Genomic DNA, 8,084 nt, shown 5'->3' with positions numbered 1-8,084 from the left:
CCCCCCCCCCCCGGCCTCTCTTAAAGGGGCAGCGCCGCCATGAAGGCGCCCCGCGGGCCGGGGAGGGGTCGGGTCCGCGCCGGAGCGCCCTCGTTGCCTCCCTTTTCTACCCCTCTTTTCCCCCCGAAAAGAAACCTGCGAAGGGCCTCCTTCGCCTTTCTGCAGGGATCGCCACCTCGGGGGTGCCCTCCAGCACTTACGGTGCAGGCACGTGTGGCCGCCGAGGCACCGTGAACACAGGCCCAGGGGAACAGTGCAATAAAAATAAATGTGAAATAGCGTTGCACGATCTCTCAGCTCTCCTCCCGCTGCCTCCCGCACCAGCACCACCTGCCCGGCCTTTCCCCCCAAAGCCGGGGCCTCGCAGCATGTCCGCAGCTGAGGGTTTGGGCCTGGACTTGCACCCAAAAATAGGTTTCTACCAGGCCTTTTTGGTATAAGGCAGAGAGGGAAATGGAGCCGTGCTGTGGCTCGCGTGAAGCAGTGATGTGAGCAAAAGGCTCTGGGAACTTGGAAAAAAAAGCACTCACTTTAGTTATGAGGTAAAATGGGACAACGATTAATCAGCCCAACAGTGCAGTATTAAGGGGGAAAAAACCTACTACTGCTAGCCCTGGATTTTGTCATAAACCAGTCTGTCAAGTATGAAAGAAATACAGAATTACCATAGCATGATTTCCACTTCCATCAGGGCAGAACTGGAGATGGTTGCTCTGAACTTTCTCTGAAACTGGCAATACTTTGGGGTTTTATTGCTTTGAACTTAAGTGCCTCTCGTTTTTGACTCAGTTGACCTTTTTATACTCTTTCTGCATATATATGTTTGTTATAAGGTAGATAAATCTGGTAAAACTCCAACCCAGGAAGGAAAACTCCAGGAGGTTTTAAGCCAAGTTTTCAGCCTGTATATAACAAAACTAAACCACCATGCCCTGCTGACTAGAGCTTTGGGATTAGGACCAAAGTGACCTGGGTCCTCTTTCTGACCATATTTCATATATATGGGCAAACATCTCCTGCTGCACAACTCCAGCAATGTGCAAAGGGCCAGGGCAAAACCTGACACTGTAGCCCTTGATGGAAAAATTACCGCGCCACCACTACGCTGTAGGATCCCCGTTTTCCCCTGTAATTAATGTTGAGGTTAACAGATAAAAGGGTATACAGACACCCAGTTATTATAAAGTGTTTAGCATTATTCTGTGAAAATTTGTTGCCTTAATAAGTACCTTTGCAGAGCTGAGACTCATTTATCCATTTGGTCAATGTTATAAATAAAAAAATTAGTGAATGAGCATTTGGGGAATCTCATCCTGAAAGCGGTAAAAATGTTAGAAGTTCCATTGCCATCCCTTTTCTTTGTAAAGCCAAACTTTTTAGTTGATATAATACTTAACTGAAATCTCAAAATACTTTAAATCGAGATTTAGAGAAAAAGCTGCTCCTTCAAACTATCTACAGCTTAAATGATTCACCACTCATCTTTGCCTTGTCTCCTATTGTTTTGGGCCAGGACTTCCCTCTACTGCCAGAGACAGTTTCATTAACCAGTTTGTCGGCCTCTCATATGCATGGGATGGTCTTTCTACTGGATATTCACTACTTTCTCCTCTTCTGAACCCTTCTTCAAAACCTGTCTGTGCTGTGACACTTACAAGGCAGGAGACACTTGCAAGGCATCAGACCACCTCTGGAGTACTGTGTCCAGTTCTGGGTACAAGGAAATCATTGAGATATGGGAGCAAATCCAGCAGAGGCCACCAAGATGAGCGGGGGGCTGGAGTACATGATGTACGAAGAGAGGGTGAGAGAGCTGGCTTGTTCAGCCTGGCAAAGCGGAGGCCAAAGGGGGATCTAATTGTTGACTTCTACTAATGGAAGGCTATATGGAGCCAGAGCCTTGACTGATAATGGGTAAAAATGCATATGGCTTAATTTCTCTTGCACTGAAGCTCTTTGTATGAAAGAAATACATGCTAAAGAGGGTTAATAAAATCTTGAAGAAGATTCTGTTGATCAGTAAGCATCTTTCACACTATATAGCTTATATCTGTGAGCACCAAAACAGGGGCCAGAATCTTACCCTAATTCACTCTCTGCCACTTCTAGTGTGACCCTGGACAATCACTTCACTTTTGCATGTCTCACTCTCCCCATCAGTACAGTAGGAATAATGATGCTTTCTTCTTGCTCAGAGTAGTGTCAGGAGATAGTAGTTAAAGTTCTTAATTTGATTAGAAAATGTGGAACACAGTGCAGCTCTGCTTCTCTACAATACCAACACATAGCTGTACAAGCCTCCAGTTAAGATACTTTCCTTATAATTGTGGAGAAAACAATTTGCTAAGACAGATTAAAACCAGTAATTGTTGTTCCTGCTTTCCTTAAGGACCCCAAAGCAATTCTGTACAGTTTGTAGAGTAATTGTTTTTTCTATCACATTGACATGCAGCCAACTCTGAGGAAGAACATGACAGCTTTTTAACCATTCACCATGGCCTCCATTAGGAAATATAAAGTAGAATTTCATTTTCAGTTGGAACTGCAGGGGCATTGTAGATAAGCAGCTTGTGCTTTACAATTATATACTAATGCTGAACTTCAGTGAGGTAAATTACCATAGCCATTTTGTTAGAAAGCAAAAAGTCTACTCAAAAACTATATATGTATTCATAATACCCCTACAGTTCTTGTGAAAATGGAAAGTACAATTTCTACAGCCAAAGACAACAGTGAGGGGAAGAAAAGAATGTTCAGTATTCAGCAAAAAGGAAGAATCCGGCTAACTAGAAATGTATGTACAATTCAAAAGGCTTTGTTAAAATAATATTAAGGTACTGGCTTTACCTCCACAAAAATAGTGCCATTTGAAGCTGAAGTAAAACTTTACACATGTTTGAAATGAAATAATTTAGATTTAATTTACACACAAAACAATTCCTGTGGGGAGAGGTGGAAACAGTGAGGCCTGGTTTCCAACAGATTTGCTTCCTCCATCCCTCAGCCCCCCCCATCCCCACTGCGTTAATTTCTTCTCTTCTCCACACTAGGTATCACAACCCCACTAAGCAAGAAATGGTAAGTGCTGGCTGACCAGCCAGTACCCAGCTCCTGGCTGGCCAGGCTGCTGCTGCCAAGGGAAATCATGATGGCAGGGCTCCGTTTGCTCAGTGAAGGCATGAAGTTACTTCTCTCTCCTCTATCGCACTGTCACTATTAACAAATCTTGTAGAAACATAACTGCCCCTACGTCAAATTTGACTGAAACATGCCAAACAGGTTCAAAAGCTTTTTGAGGGGTACTTGAAGCCAGATTGAAAGCCAGCATGGCTGCATAAGCAACATTTTTGTGGAAAAGCAGGTTGAAAAAGTAAAGAGAGTTGACTACATTGGGGGAAAAAATTATTGAAAAAACTTTTTTGGAAGAGATCAGAATTAAAAATGATTCTGACTTTCTAGTTGTGCTGGCAGCTGAGAAATAAAAAGTGAAAACAGGAAATGAGACTGTCTATTTCACCATCCATACACTGAGAGGACACGGGAATACTGAGGACATAAGAATATAAGATGTTGATAGTAACACAGGGAACAGGGATTTTTATGCTATAGCCAGTGCTAGGCTGTATGACAGGATTATAGCCCAGATCTTTTCAGTGAAATAATCTTCAGTACAGCCCTTCAAGCTGTCCATGTTGGCATAACTCACCAGGAGTGACGAGCTGCAGCATGGAGCTGGGAACGAGCCGCTGCAGGAGGGAGAATGGAGAGGAGGGGAAGACGTTTGAAGTCAGCTTCACTAACAACGGCAGTGCTCCTAAAACAGCTGTGCTTTTTAATCACTATTGCTTAGTTCTGTGTTTTGCTCATAGACTAAGCCCCCTTGGGCCTACATCTGAGCTTAGGGAAATGATGGACCACGTGGCACTCCAAAGAAAAGAAAAGGTAAGCAATACAGAAAATATCTTTAAGCAGCCAGAGACGACTCCCTAGAACTGCCAAATGAACAGTAGAAAAAAACCTCACATTCACCTGTTCCAGGCAAAAGCCTCAGTCACCTGAATGAGAAGAGACTCTCGTGGAGCTGTTATTGCTGTACGGCCTCGGCTAGGCTTGCACGAAGATGTTTCCAAATTAATGACCCTCAAGCCACTTACTTATGGGTCTGCTGAGAGCCTGCTGTTCACATAGCTATTTCCACCTCCTAAATCACATCAAAATTTGCTAAATGTTTTCCTAACAGTCCTGTGACATGTAAGCAATTGCTGAATTAGCCTCAGAGTTGTTATAAAATGGCAAACTGAGGATAGAGTGGGAAGAAGAGGAAAGGACTGTGCGATAGAGAGCAGAAGATGAGAAGGGGTCATAAGTGCAAGAAGTGGGAGTTTGTGAGATGCTCTCTCCAAAGACTTCCCTCCCAGAGAGAGCAGTGGAGCTACCATCATCATGGTCTCCCCAAACCCTTTAGGATGGCTCAGCCCTGATTGCCGTGCTCTACCCCAACGCTCCTCATACACCTCATTTGCCGTAACTGCAGTACTCCACATCCACCTGGATTTCTCCCCGCTCTTGGGTTTTCTAAGTGAGTTTCATTGCCTGTGAGAAGAGCGAAGTTACTTGATGTCTGGATCATTCACCTTCTTTCCTTCATTTTCCTTGCTTTCTGGAGGGATCAAGATGAAGGATTTGACAAGACAGCATAATGAGTTTCACCTCTCCATCTGCTTACAGAGGAAACCAGATATGAGAGCCCACATATCCTCTTAGGTGTGGACATTTGTTAACTGTTTATAACATGCCTAAACCACACTTGCTAATTTTTTCAACTTCAGTAGAAGTAGCGAAGGGACCTTGATTCAAAGGGTGTCAGCACAGCACTAAGTAGAGATTACCATCACCAGTTCAAAACCGGGAAGGCAGTGATAGCATGAAAAACTTGCACTGATTTAAGCTGGTATAATATTTCTGGTGCCAGTAAGGTAGGTGTATATCTCTAGAGACAGACTAAGCTTGTTCTTAAGCATGATTCCATGAACAGCAAACAATAAAGGCCACTGTTTGCTTCATTACAAATATAGTAAGTGGCACAGGTGATATAATGAATTTAGCTGATTTGGGAAACACTGTGAGTTTCAATGTTTTTGCTATCAAATTCGAAAGGCATCTGCAGGTATAACCGTAAAAGGCAATTCAATAAATTATTGCTTTTTTAACTCTCCAAAGCTTAAAAGAAGATGGATTTAATTCAGAGATGTTTATTTGATTTAGTTGCTGTTTGGTTCACAGGAGACTCCCAGCAAGAGCAATAAAAACCTAGACTGCCTTTTTTATAGTACAAAGATTTTACACTGCAGCCTTCTCCAGTCTTTTTAAACATGCCCCTCTCTTGTTTCAAATACTAAGAAATTCCATTCATTATGACTCAGAAAATTCAGAGATGGAAAAGATCTATTAAGTCCTATGATCCATATCCTGAGCAGTACAGAACTGTTCCCTGTAGTGCATTTGTATTTTTAACATTTTGTCCATCAAGTTTTTAAGATCACATTACTGAGGTGTTTTAAATCAGATTTCATGTTTGTAAACAAATACATGGTTGTTGCATTTTGGTGTCATTCTTAAAAGATGTGCCTGAGAAAGGATGCAAGTAGTAGCTAGGATAAATGGCATGTGCCAATATCAATGGTATGTGCTGGTGTTTTGTTTTGGTTTTAAATTTGATCTGTGCTGTGCACAGTGGGCTTTCAACTATTCCTCTTTGGAGAACATTCATTCTAATGTCAGCCATTAGCAATTTACTGATGGGAACAGCATGTTTTCTACAAATTGCTTCTGTTAGTCACCATTTCTGATCTAAATAATTGGCTATGAGAGAGAGGGAGACAGTCTGAGTGAGACAAGACTTAACAGGATCACAGAATGTATGGATACATTATTTTAAGACAATTACTTTACACTTTGTGAATGCCAGAAAATAGTGGAATGGGTTCAGATCTCTTTTACACTGGGGTCAGGCTGGAGCTGCACCACTAAAGTCCAGTGGAGCCATTTAAAAACTTATGCTAATGAGCATGAGCTCAGGATCTGGCAATCCATATGTTGCAGGAATGCATCTGCTTGTCACTGAAATGCAGTCACCTCTGGCATAAAACATGGCAGCTGTTTCACATCAAACAGTCAGGATGCTGACCAATACCAGAATGAGTTAATTCTTCAGAAAAGGTGGAGGAGCAAAAGCATGGAAGAATCTCACTAGTTCACACACTTTGGATTCCTATCACCAACCTGTTTAGTGGAAATTCCTATTACCACCGTGTGGTGTTGCTAGTTCAAGTAGCTGCTCTTCTGACAGTGTTTTTGTCTCAGTGAAAATAAATGTTTTGGCATGAAAGAAAATGAAAGGCGCAAGAATTTTTAACTGTATGTACTAAACAGGAAAATGTTGGGGCAGAGAAAGCAGATCACCTTCAATAGCACATAGACCAAGTCGTTCTAATTGGGAGCTTCAATCTTCCCACCATCCAGTCTTCTCTGTGAATAGGTTTTACTTTGGGTAACTACCTGACTGCTCATGTGGTCCTATTATACTTGATTTGTGAAAACTGAGCCTGAGAGAGCATGGGGATGAAAAGCTGCAAATATCCTCATGCTCAAATTCATGTCATAGTTATAAGGAAATGTCGAAGTTTATAGAAAACTGCTAGAGCTCTGTCTTGGTTGATGTTTTTGATCAGGTACTTCTAAAGATGTTGGATAAGGGAGCTTTGAGATCATAAGAGTCTTTCTGGAGCCTCTGAAAATATATATGGGGACTCAAATGCAAGCACGTTCAATGGAGATGCAATGAGCAGAGAGAGAAGCAGCACGACCTTGGAGTCCAGAGCTCATGATTTCTGGACCAAAGTAGCAGGGACTGGGTAGTTATTCCCTGGGGTCTGGACAGGAGCCGGGGGGAGAGGGGGGGGATCCTGTGAAGCTGTCACTGAATTACTGCAGTCCTGGGAGGAGACTGCAGCAGTGGCTGGGGGTCAGAGAAGGGACAAAGCAGCCCGCCTTACATAAGCCGTTTCGCAAAGTTACACAATGGAGAATAGTAATAATACTAATGCACTTTTATAATGCATTCCTACAGAGATTTAAAATGCTTTGAAAAGGTGAGTAAATATTATATCATAAGGTGACAGATAGAGAACCTGGAGTGATGAGGAAATAAGTGACTTCCTTGTAATTGTGCAGTGAGTCAGAGGCATGATGGGGAGCATCAGTCAGGGCTGCGGAGCACTGGGTCACACTGTCTCACAAATGCCCAGGTCCATTAGACAAGAGGAAAACTGACAGGGTCAGAAGAATTTTTCCCTAAGTCAGGAAGCAAATTAGAACAGAGAAGCACATATTTCAAGATGGGAATAGATGGTTGGTGACAAACAACAGAAGCATTTTGGATTCCCAGGATTTTATTACCTTTTCTAATGTGAGCCAAAGGATCCTATCCAAGTTTCCAGAGATTATTCCTCACAGGAAAAAGCAAAGCCATAATAAAGGGCATAGCAATTGCACAGTAACAACAACAACAATAAGAAGATGTCTTTTGTTTAATCACCTGGACAGATCCAGCATGATGCAAATAAAATGTGGGATAACAAGCTCCAAGGGGCAGGCCACATGGGCAGAGGTTTGTCAGGCAAAGGCTGTAAAATGAACTAAAGTGCAGTGCTGGTGGAGAGCAGCTGAAGGCAGCTCTCCCAGTAGAGCACATCTGCTAACAGCCTTCGTGGCCAAGCTGCCGTCATCAGCGCTGGTGACCCTCAGGATCTTGCTGTGCCCTGGCAAATTGTGCACACCACTTGTTGGTTTCCCAGTACTAACAAACCTACCACCTTCTCTTGCTCCCTCCCTCAACCGGACCACTGTCTGCCGCTACCAGGCCCTCTGAGGCTGCACACTGACAGGCACCTAAGGGTTAATGTGGGAGATCTCACTAGACTTGAAGGGCATCCCTGGATGCAGAGGGACCTCCAGCTGTGTCTCTCCGTGCCTTCCCTCCTCACAGCTGCCCTAGGTAAGAAGGGCCGCGTGTCGCTGCCTGC

Source organism: Apteryx rowi, unplaced genomic scaffold (genome assembly GCF_003343035.1).
Source record: "Apteryx rowi isolate R43461 unplaced genomic scaffold, aptRow1 scaffold_696, whole genome shotgun sequence".
Classification (NCBI taxonomy): Eukaryota; Metazoa; Chordata; class Aves; order Apterygiformes; family Apterygidae; genus Apteryx; species Apteryx rowi.
This window is presented reverse-complemented; position numbering follows the sequence as displayed.